The following is a 12,066-nucleotide window of genomic DNA, read 5'->3' as shown; positions in this document are numbered from 1 at the left end:
AGACTCTGTTCTTATTTGGTTAATTTAATTACTTTTTCATTATTTTAAAAATTTTCAATCATGTATAATTTTTTATTAAAATAATAGAATATCTTATATATATTTTATATTTATCATATTTAAATTACTCGTAAAAATTGTAAAGCAAAAGGCTACTTAATGTAAAAATTAATTAAACTGTATTTGTAAATAAAATCGTAAATAAATTTCGTATTGAATCAAATAAAATAAATATAAAAGTATATATAAATTTATAAAGAAATTAATCTGCACGTCATACGATAGATATTATAAATTTATTTTGAGTTATCATACTCTCTATATTTTTAATAATAAAATATCATAATAAAAAATTTATATTTATAATTTATGAACTATAACCGCTTATTTATAAATAAACAATTAAGTATAAGCTTCTCGTTCCAACACATTGATAATTTAAAGAGGATATAATATTTGTTAGTTTCGTTATATATTTTTTTCACGTTATACTTAATTTTTAAATGACATAAATCGAATAACTTTTAGTAGCATCAATAATGATTTAGTTCAATACATTCGATTATTCGCATAATGCACTTTACATAAAAAAATAAATATATTATATTAACATTAAATATATAATTGTTAATTGTAAATCTTAATTCAATTATATTTTTAAATAATTCAAATAGGAAATCAAGTTTACATCGAGTAATTAATTTAATTTAATTTTTTGTAATTTGATATTAATTAAAATATTAATATCATACAAATTAATTTTAATATAACTTATTATAAATAATTGACCATTTTGATTTTAAATATTTTGAAAATATAAATATTTAATTTAAAATAATTTAAAAAATCATTATATGATAAACACACAAAAAAAAAACCAAAATTATAAAAATAAAAAATTATAAAAAAAGAAAGAAGGAAGAGAGAATATTTAGTAGAAAAAAATAAAGATTAGAGAATATCCGAACAAAAAAAATAAATAAAAATTACAGAAATAAAAATGGAGGGAACTATAAAAGCAGGGAACAGCAAAAGGCGGCAAAAACGTCTAAAAATAAGCGCAGTGCAGGTAGACTCTAACCGCGAAAACGCCTCTCCATTTTTGGCATCTCTCCTTATTTTTCTCATTCTTCCCGCACTGTTCATACAGAAGCCAATAGCTATATCTCCTTTTCTGCACAGGCAGGTTTGCTTCTCGCGCCTTCTTCTTCGTCTTCTTTTTTTTTTTTTGTTTCTTTCAATATTATTTTTGAGATTAATATTCCTTGAGTTACTTCGAAGTTTGGAGTTATGGACAATGGCTACGTCTCTTTTTTTTTTTTTTTTTTTTTTTTTTTTTTTTCCGGATTGAGTGCGAATTTGTATCTCTCTTATTTTGTTTATTTTTCCTTTTTCCGCTTCTGAAATTTCGTGTTTGCCGAGAAATAGATGAAACTAAAAAATAAACGAACCACTTATTCTTACGGTAGAGTTTTTTTTTTTTTTGTTTTTAGTTTTTTTTAATGATGCATTTTTCTTCTAATAATAACATATAATTCTGAACGAACTAGAGTGTTCTAGGTTGTGTGTGAAACCTTTTATATTGATTGGTTGGTTGATGGATTGTTGCTTTTTTTGGTTGCATCAATAATCGAGTTAATTGAGTTGATTTGATTGATAGTAGTTCTTTTTGTGGTTAGCGTGTCGTTCTGTTTTAGGATCTAAACCTATTAAGGGGATTTTTAAAGTTGACTTTATTGCAGAGGAATGCTGCATTTATGGAACTAAGTTTTTATTTTCCAATTAGAATTTGAGCATCATGAAGGTTTTCAAGGAAGTTGTTGATCAAGGTATGGTATTAGATATTAGACAATTAATACATCATAGCTTTAACAACGCCGTGTGTTGGTCGCAGTCAGAGTTTCTTTGTTGCCCGGTTATATTGCTAGTAGTTGGTGGTTACTGCAGGTATTTGGGATTCCTTAGGGGAATCCTGCTGGATATTTGGCTTGAAGTTGTGGGATTATCACCATGCTTGTGAGTAAGTACTAGCTCTATTCACGTTCATGATGACTTTAATGGGGATTTATCGAAGTGAATGTTTGAATAAATCTGCTGTTTCCCATCAGAAATTGAGTGCTTGCCAAATTAATCAGAATTTGCGTGCTTCCCAAGTGAAGCTGATGAAAAAGGAAAGCATATATTATAGTCTTAGCTAATACAGGCAGCAGCAAATGTTTGCCGCAATAAAAGCCAAAATTTAAATGGAGGTAGAGAAATTAAATCACAAACAAATATAAGTACCATAGTGCTCAACGTGGTAGACACTTATGAAGCTAAATCTACAGGAATGAAGAGGATTAATATAATTCATTAACTATGAAGATTATAATATAAGCAATATCTTGCGAACTAATATCTAACCCAAGATTACAAAACCTTAGCTAAAAAACTATCAAACTAAAGAAATACTTGGGAAAGATTAAGAGTAGTTATCTCCTTCAGCCCAAAAATATGAAAAATATCTGGAACATGAACTCTCAAAGCCAATAACTCCCTATAATCAAATTCTAATTATAGAGAATTGCAATGTTGTTCGATAAGTCAATACTGAATAATAACTCTACAATAATTAGGAATACTAAACAAATAGTAAGTTTTAAGACACACTTTTAACGGAAACTAATATATTTATTTATTTATGGTTCAAGTAGGTTATCCATTTCTTCCAAGTGAATGATTAACTAAAACTTTGATTATGACCATCAATTTGACTAGCCATGAAGTTTGTCAATTAAGCGTAGGCTTGGTTGAGGATATTTATTTCTCCTCCCTTAAAAGGCATACTTTTCTTTTGTTTGGTATTAGTTTGCACTGAGTCTGAGTATTAACTGAATGGCTCATATCATATTTTTTTAGCATAGTTCTCTTTACGTTGAATGTTTGTCATGTGATGTGAGTTTGCATCACAAGATGGGAATGTAACTTTCGTGAAGCTAGAATACTCTGAATGTTAAAATGAAAAAGTATGGTGAAAGTATCTTGCTGCATATACTTAAGGTATGCTAGTATACAAAACTTTTGAGCTTTGAGTAATAATTTTGTTTTGGCACATTTATTTTGTCTTATATTAGTTGCCAGAATGTAGCTAAATGAGGTTGATGATGTTGGCATGGTTATTATACTACTGCAGGATCAGAGACAATCTGAAATGCAGAGAGTACTCTCATCCAAATGAATGGGAGAATTTATTTACTTATATATCATAAAAAATTGTGTCAAATCTGAAATGTAGTTTATGCTTAGCCAGTTCTCATGCTCCCAAGGAGCTACAAAAAGCTTTAGCTGTTATTCATTTATCTAGTTCTGGATGCTTTAGAAAATGATAGTTTGAAGAGCTTCTGGAGAGATGGGAGTGAGTTATTTGTAAAAGATAGAAGATCACATACTCACGCTTTTGGGTGAGGGGTTTGTTTCTATTATTGATCGAAGTACTTTGTAAAGTTCATAGAATTTTATCTTGCGATAATACTTTTGTATTTGGAAGGCAATTAGTATTCCCACCAAAGAATAACCGTTATGCAAGGGCTTAATAGTACATATCTCTATATGTGGCTTTAGAATTTATATGTTCGAGAGTACTTAGAGGAGTGCTTATAAGAGAGAGCAAGGATCTCATATCTTAAGCAGAAAACTTGTTGGGGCCAGTGATCGTCATACTCCTGGTGAAATGAGGGGGAGAGAGAGGGAGGGAGGGAGAGCGAATGTTTTATTTTGTTTTGTTTTTGGTTTTTTTCTCTTTCTCATTGAATTGAGATCTGACTGAATCTCCCAAGAAGTCCTTTCTTGAGGTTGAAATAATGTGGTGGGAAAAAAAATCCTTGCAGTTGAATAGATTTTTGACTCATGAAAGTACACAGTACATATTGGATGCATATATACTAAAGAAGACAAGAAAGTATATTTTTGACAGTAAGAATATAATTTTTTGCCATTTAAGAACAATGATTTTAGGGTAATTATCTGAAGAACCCTGTACTTTAGATTTGTATAGAGTTGCTGCTTCTCTTTTTAACTAAATCAGTTAAGCCATTGTTCCAAATATGATTGAACTAAGCGTTTCTAGGTTAGATATCATTTATCTAGAGTTTTGAAGGAAGAAAGAGGTCTGGCACAGGAACTATCTACTCAAGAGAATGGAACTAAGATCTTGACCAAGCTAATGATGGAATCAAGTCCAAGCACTGGTTGGGCTTTATTGGATTTGCAATGTAGCTTGAGCCCTTTGGGCTTGTTGGAGGAGAGCATGGGCATGTATTACTTATGAAGGTCAGATAAAATTCGTGGTAAGGTGGAGATTTATTATTATGCCTTTGAATTCTATAGGATAAACGAATTCTAATTCAATTATGATATCTTAACTATTTATTTGTACTCAAAAGCATTCTTGTGATATGGTTTCTAATTCTATAGGTAGAAGAACTTTCTCTTTACTCATATCTCTTACCCTTTGTAAATAGATCTTTTGAATCAGTAAGAGATGCTTGGGAGAGAAATTTAAGGTTTTTGCTTTAGAGTGAGGTTGGGTGCAAAGGGTTTTCTTGGATAGCGTATGATAGTTTTAAGCTTCATATTAGTTATTTTCTTGCTCTTGCTTATGGAAGTCGACTCAATAATCGAACCACGCGAGTCCTTGTGTCTTTGTGGATTGATTTCTTTGCTCTTTATACGTTTTTGTGCTTTACTTTCACACAAGTTTTTTCTGTTTTAAAATTTTCTGGCTTTATTTACTATTAGAAGTGAGACATTAATTCACTTTTCTTCTGGTGCTTTTGCTTTCCAGTATAGGATTCAATCATGACACTAATTAATATAGGTCTGCATTGTATGATTTAAAAGTTCTATAGTTGAAAATTCTTCTGCCATACGCCAAGCACATTTTCTGTTTTTCCTAAATTTCCAGAATAAAAGATTATTATGTTTTAAAGTTACTTAATTTTATGCATAAAAAATCTGGGAAAAAGATATGCAAAAAAGATCTACTGTTGCTTGAATGATTTTCTCAGTTGTATAAGGCATATATTCTGGTGGCGGGGAAGATGCTCAAATGTGTAAAGAATAAGTTGCAAATATTGAATAAAGAGGTATTTGGACACATGAGAACTAAGGGACAAGGGCTTTTTAATAAATTGAGTGCTACTGACCTATTGGATCCTGGAAATGGACGATTGGAAACTCAACAAACTAGGTTATCAATTATGTAATCATTTTGTGGATAGTTTGGTGAAGGGGGAGATGAAGTGGAGACAAAAATCTAAGAGCTAATGAGCCAAATACAAGGATACTAATACTAGCTTTTCCCATAGTGTTGCTTGTGGAAAAATGTGTTAGAGCTTTGTTAAGTAGCTAAGCTTGTAGACAATAGGGTTGCGAGAGATTCCTCTTTTAAAAGATTCTATAATGAGAATATTCATTGGTCCTTAAGGGCCTGGATTAGAGCCCTGCTGATGAGGATAAAGCTAGATGGCTAGGGAGGCCATTTGAGGAGAATGACATTAATGATGCATTTTGGGATCTCCAGATGGATAAAGCCTTTAACCCTAACATTAATGATGCATTGAGTTTTAAAATATTGTTGGAAGGGTTGTAAAAGGAGACTTGTTAAAGTGTTCTGTTGTTGGATTGTTGGTGTTGTAATTGGAGAAAATACTTAAAAAAAAGAGGATAAAATATCATTAACCATAAGCATCAAAGGGGTGTAAATCTATATACAAAAATATTTGCAAATCAATCATAATGTCTATTCAAATCACAAAAATCCTCCGTGGAGTCCATTACAAAAAACTTAGGGTTTGAAACTGTATCACTCTAATCTTATCATTATCCTCTATCATCCCATCAAAAGTTCTCTTATTTCTTTGTTTTCATATAACCCAAAAGATTGCCAATAATACTAACCCCTCTTGTTTTTCCTATCAGTGATAGAGTTTGAAATAGTAGCATTTTTAAAATTACTTTTTCCCATATGCTTTTCTGGACAAGATTACTTGTTTGGTTAATTTGTATGGGCTTTTTTAAGGATGTGTCTTTGTGTAATCTATATAGAGTTTCCATTTTTCTTATTGAGTTTCTATTGTTATCCTTACCTTTTTCTCTTCTTTTTTATATTCCTTATTTATAGTGGCCAGCCAGTCTTCCTATTATGTACTCTTTTTCTTCTTTTCTTTAATAGAATTTTTCTGATAAAAATATTTTCTAGGAAATTTTCATGAATTAAAAAGGTTGGGATTAACATGAAAGGGCAATTCCATGAAGGTCAGGGATTTTTTATTTATCAATCTTCATAACAGTGTTTATAAAATCATTACCCACGTTTTGCCCATAAAATTGAGAGAGGTTTTTGGAGATACTATTTCCTTTAATCATATTGCGTTTCTTGCTAGAAGGTTGAACTTTATAATCAATGAGTAGTAAAAGATATTTTTTTGAAAAAAAAAAAAGAAGAAAGAAGGCCTTGCTTTTAAGTTGGACTTTGAGAAGACAAATGACTTTTTTTTCGTAATAAAAGGTATAGTATGTATCATTAATTCACAAGTACCAAGGGAATGTTTATTTATTTACAAAATATTTACATGTCAATTTATCAATAAGGTCCTCAAGATCATCCATTGAATAAAGAGGATGATTTAAAATTAAATTTTTTTGGTACGGAACCATATAGTTTTAATCCTATCAATATCTTCATCTACCTCAAAAACTCTTCTTTTTCTGTCTTTTTATACCATCCAAAATATAGTAAGGGGAGTGAGACCCACATGTTTCTTTTAATCACTAATACTTGACCAAGATCTCATTCTTTACTGACCCAGCTATCACCCAACTGACATTAGAAACCCTATAAGTTATAGTCTATAACTTGCATACGAACGGATCCCAAAGTAGTGCATGATTACAAGACTCTGCTTCTCTTTTGAGTAGAAAACAATTGTTCACCATAATCTTCTTTATTCTCATCAATTTGTCGATAGTCAGTATACACCCTATTCCAACCTCCCACATAAAGAAAGCAACTCTAGGTGGGATATTAACCTTCCAGATTACTTGGTTTCTGTGGTATCGTACTTAGCTAAGTAATTATAGAAAGACCTGATTGTAAAAGATCCTGTGGCATTGAGACTCCATACTAGTTGGTCATTGCTTGCTCATTTGATCACAGAACGCCAAAGTATCATTAGCAAAAAAATAAATAAATAAATAAGTTACCTCCTCAATGTGATCACCCACACTCATTTTGACTCTAAATAATTCTAATTCTCTGGCTCTTATCAACATTTTATTAAATGCTCTATAAGAACAATAAAAAGTAGTTGAGGTAATGAATCTCCTTGTCTAAAATCTTTGAAAGCCTTGAAATTAGAAGGTGGGCCCCTGTTTATCATTATTGCAAAATATATAGTAGTAATATAAGACTTAATCCACCCATGCCACTTGTCTACAAATTCCATTCTCCTTAGTAAATAATTAAAAAATCTCTAATTCACATGATCGTAAACTTTTTCTACACTTAACTTGTAGATGACACCCCCCTTCTTTCGGTCTAACAGATTGTCCACCACCTTATTGGCAACAAGTACTGTATGTAGAATTTGCCTGCCTCCCACAAAAGAATGTTGACACTCAACTTTAGCTTTATTCGTTCCCTTGGGCATTCTTCTAGTTAGTACCTTTGTAATGAGCTTATAAATGCGTCCAACTAAATTGGTTAGTCTAAAATCCCTGATATTAGTTGTTTCCTCCACCTTAGCAATGAATATCAGGATAAGAAATTTAAGGATCTAACAAAGGACTTAGATTTGTGCAATCCTTTACATTTTTAAATAAAAAAAATTCATGTTAAAACAATTGAGACTGGGAGCCTTAACCTTTTTACACTGCATGAGTCCCTAAAAAAGCTTTTCTTCTGTGAAGTCTTTTTCCACTGACAACCTGCTTGTCTCATCCAAAATCCTGAAATTGATACCACTCAGTTTGGACCTCCATCCAGATTCCTCAGGGTATAAGCTGTAAAAGAGATCTTGAATCCCTTGCCTCAATTGCTTGTCACCCTTCACTACTTGATCATCAATATCCATCTCCTCCATATAATTATTTCTCCTCTGACGATTTGCCATATTATGGAAACATTTTGTGTTCCTGTCGCCCTTATTTATCCACTGCGCTCTCGATTTCTGTCTTCAAGATGTTTTACCCATTTCTAATCTATTGTAAATTAGTTCAAATTTTAAAGATTCTCTTGTGCCAAGTGTTCTGTAAACAAATCTCCTTCACCCTCCTTCCTATTAATTGTCTCAATCTCCTGGAGTCGAGATAGAGTATACATATATTAACTCCTCCCTTCCTCCTTACTCCACTTCTTGATTTCAGCTTTCACTATCTTCAACTTTTGTATTACTTTAAAACTTGCCTTACCATCTATAATTGCTCCACTCCACCAATCATTGATCTAAGCATAGAAACCATTAACTTTCAACTATTTATTCTCAAACCTGAATGGACAGAGTCTCCGCTTGATTTTATCAAAAATAAGGCAACTAGGCAGGGGATCAAAGATGGTCTGTTGAAGAAGTTTTTGGAACAGATTTGGGTTTGTAATTGATAAATCACTGATACCAAAAGTCTATCAATTTTAGAACACGCTGGATTGAGTCTCTGATTGGACCAAATCGATTTACCACCAATGAGAGGTAAATTCATTAAATCAAGTCTATTCAGAGTCTCCTTAAAGCCTTTAGCATAAACATGTGAGAAATGTTACCAAACTTCTCATATCTGTGCAATACCATGTTAAAATCCCCTCCCACCACCCACGGATATATGTCATTTTAGTTTACAATCCAAGGAGAAGACCATGGAAAGAAAGACTTTGGGCCCAATTGGAGATCATGGGTTAAAAGGTACTAATCTTTTGTAACTTTTTTTTCGGGTTAGGCATTAGACAAAGAATTCATTATCTCCTTATTCACTCTTGTAGTGAATTTGTTCAATAGGATGCTTATTGACGGGATTTGGAGAGGCTTGATGAGCAGTATTTATATGGGGAAGGAGAATGTTGAGGTTTCACATTTGTAGCTTGCAGATGATACCATTCTTCTCTTATCACAACATAAGAATGTTTCCCCGAATGGCATTTCTCTCTTGTTTTTAGTGGTCTCTGGCTTGATGATTAGTTTTTATACAAAAGGTCTAGCAAATATCAACATGGAGGACAATGTAATTAGAAATTTCGCTAGCTTAGTACGGTGTAAAATCTTGGAGTGGCCTTTCACTATCTAGGCCATAATCCTTGTTCGTTTTTTTTTTTGGACTCTGTTGTAAGGTAAACTTCGACAGGCTTAGGGTGTTGGTGAAGGAGCTTTTTTTTTCTTAGAGTTCTGGTTAGTTTTTGCAAGTGTGTTCCCTAGCATTCCCTTGCACTACATGTCCCTTAGAGTTCTCATAAAATTCTTAATAGAATTGAGGAGATGATGAGAAACTTTCTTTGGTCCAATACAGGTCAGGATGCTATTTGTTAAATGGGCAATATGTTGTCTTCCTAAGAAAGGAGACTAATATCTACGAATCTTGCTCTCCCTAGTTCACTGTAGTACAGGATGGTGAAGAGCAAGTTTGGGCTGCAACAAAATTGTTAAGAAATGGAAGTTGGGGCATCTATTACTTATAGGAAGTCCCTGGATCTACAGCACATATATAGGATTCTTTCTGTTGTTTACTTGGGGATTGGTGATGGATTTCATTTCCTTATTTGGGAAGATTATTAGGTGAGGAAGAACCCACTTGAAATTTCCTAAACTTTGTGGACTTTCCAAAAGATCAAAACTCCCTATCACTTCCTTCTTGAATCACCATGATGGTCACATTTCTTGAAGCTTTTTTCTTTTGGAAATTGTAGTGAATTATTAGAATTATAATGTCTTTGATTACTTTGTTGGATTCTTTTCTTTATACTTCTAACCTTGATTATATTTTATAGTCGTATTGATTCTTTGGGAGCTTATTCTTGCAAATGATTTTTTGAATTTCTTTGTTGGACGAAAGCCTCTGAAAATTTTCAGATATTGCTATTTCTTTGTTATACAAGAAATTGGGGACAATAATTTAGTGAGTCTTAGTGACTTTGGTTGTAACTATTTTGTGTTTTTAAGTTTTTTTATAAAAAATTTTATAATGATATTTTGTTCTTCGTTATTGTAATATATTATTTTAAATTTTAATAGCATTTCTTTCTTTGAAAAAAATCCAATTTGAGAGTCTTTTATAAGCAATAATTCTCAATAGGATCAACATTAATGACTCCAAACTTGTAGACCTCGTAAATACTGTCTTTGGGCTTTTGTTTTATGTGCTTTCACAGTTCAGAATATAAAAGTCATTTGTTTCTTTATTGTGAGATTGCATGGAGGATTTGGAGTGGGTTATTTTTTCCTTTGTGGTTCCTGGGTGTCCTCCCTTCTTGAGCATTTCATCTCCATCTCTTTATGTGTTTTCAGCTGGAGTAAGAATCAAAAGACACCTCGGAGAGAGGCTGCTTTTGCTGGGTTTTTGGTCCTTTGATTGAGAATTTTTCAGATATAGCTATTTTTTTGTTGCCCAGAAAATGGGGGCCATAATTTATTAAATCTCAGTGACTTTAGTTGTATTTTGTATTTTTGAGTTTTCTTCTAAAAGATTTTAGGAGGATATCTTATTTTTCATTATTGTAATATATTATTCTAAATTTTTAATAATGTTTCTCTTAAAAAAAATCCAATTTGAGAGTCTTTTATGAGTAATAATTCTTATCAGGATCAACGTGAATGACCAAAAACTTGTAAACCTCATAAATACTGTCTTTGGATTTTTTTTCTTTTAAATAAATCTTTGGGTATTTGTTTTATGCACTTTTGAAGTTCAGAATACAATAGTCATTTATTTCTTTGTTGTGAAATAGTCTGGAGGATTTGGAGACAGATTATTTTCTTTCTTGCGTGTTTCTTGGGTGTCCTCCTGACTTGAGTGTCTTCATGTCCATCTCTTTGTGTTCTTGGATGAAGTAAGGATTGAAAGACGCTTAGGAGAGGCTTTTTTTGCTGGATTATTGGTTCTTTGAAAGGAGAAATGTGAAATTTTTTTAAGCAAATGTCTTGATCTTTTGATGATATTTGGGAGAGGATTCTGTTTTTTGCTTCTCTTTGTGCTAAAGTTGATGCTTTCTTTAAGGGAACTTGCTTGTAATGTCTGGGTTGCTAGCATGTATTGATAGTGCTTTTACTGTGTTTCTTTTTCCATTTGGAATATATTGCATCTTCTCCTTTAGTTTGTAATTTTTTTCTGCCTTCAATTGATATTTCATTTTTTATCAAAAAAAGAAAAAGAAATAGGCATATACCTCTTGGTCATGGCTGCAAATGAACGTTAAAGCTTCAAGAGCATAGTCATTTGTCCAATTCGAGATGGTCTGTAGCAAGCAAGGAGGTCTAAAAAGTTCAAATCAGTTTTCCGTCGGACCATCACTGGTGTTGTAGTTGGTAAGTCCCTATTAACTCAGGGTGCCATTTGTGCTTTTATTTATGATTTGGAAAATATATTAAGCAATGATAGGCTGCATATTTGTGATAGAAACCTCTTGATGAGATATTTGGTCAGCCTGAATGAAGAGAAAATACAATGGCTATAGGCATAGTTTTAAGCCTATTAAAAGTCTGGCTTAGGAGTGAAATTTAAAATGACTACGGTAGGACAAAAGCCATAAATACCAATTCAGGGATACCTGGAGTAGCTTATTTCTCTTGAGCTTAGTCGCCCTTTTGTACATGAGTGGAACAAATTTGGTCTCCTTCAGTTGCATCTATTTCTCTTTTTCTCATAAAAAAAGACCAAAATCAAGAGTTGTACTCAATTTTTAATACTCTTATTGATTGAGTCCTATTTTTTTGATTATGAAAATTGTCAAGTTAGACACTTTAATTTATATTAATACTAGACATTTGCACCTGATTCCTGGCAACGAATGAGCTAGGGAATATTTTTTCTTGCCTTCTCATTCACTGA

At 32.1% G+C, this 12,066-nt stretch overlaps 1 long non-coding RNA gene across 17 annotated transcripts in view; it reads left to right on the top strand.

Annotated features, from left to right (window-relative positions):
• The first annotated feature begins 1,029 nt into the window (after nucleotides 1-1,029).
• LOC110809177 (uncharacterized) overlaps nucleotides 1,030-12,066 on the top strand; it is a 28,669-nt gene continuing 17,632 nt past the window's right edge. For 11 of the 17 annotated variants that reach the window (XR_015816786.1, XR_015816787.1, XR_015816779.1 and 8 more), the window contains exons 1-2: nucleotides 1,030-1,186; nucleotides 11,385-11,543. This is a non-coding gene — a long non-coding RNA (uncharacterized LOC110809177). Of the gene's footprint in view, nucleotides 1,187-1,384; nucleotides 2,021-4,105; nucleotides 4,326-11,384; nucleotides 11,544-12,066 lie in introns of those variants that run through there. The other 6 variants (XR_015816791.1, XR_015816790.1, XR_015816789.1 and 3 more) reach the window with 6 other exon arrangements.

The sequence above is a fragment of the Carica papaya genome, chromosome 2, assembly GCF_054855325.1.
Source record: "Carica papaya isolate Zhongbai chromosome 2, ASM5485532v1, whole genome shotgun sequence".
NCBI lineage: Eukaryota > Viridiplantae > Streptophyta > Magnoliopsida > Brassicales > Caricaceae > Carica > Carica papaya.
Note: the sequence above shows the minus strand (reverse complement) of the source record. Positions and strands in the feature narration are given on the sequence as shown.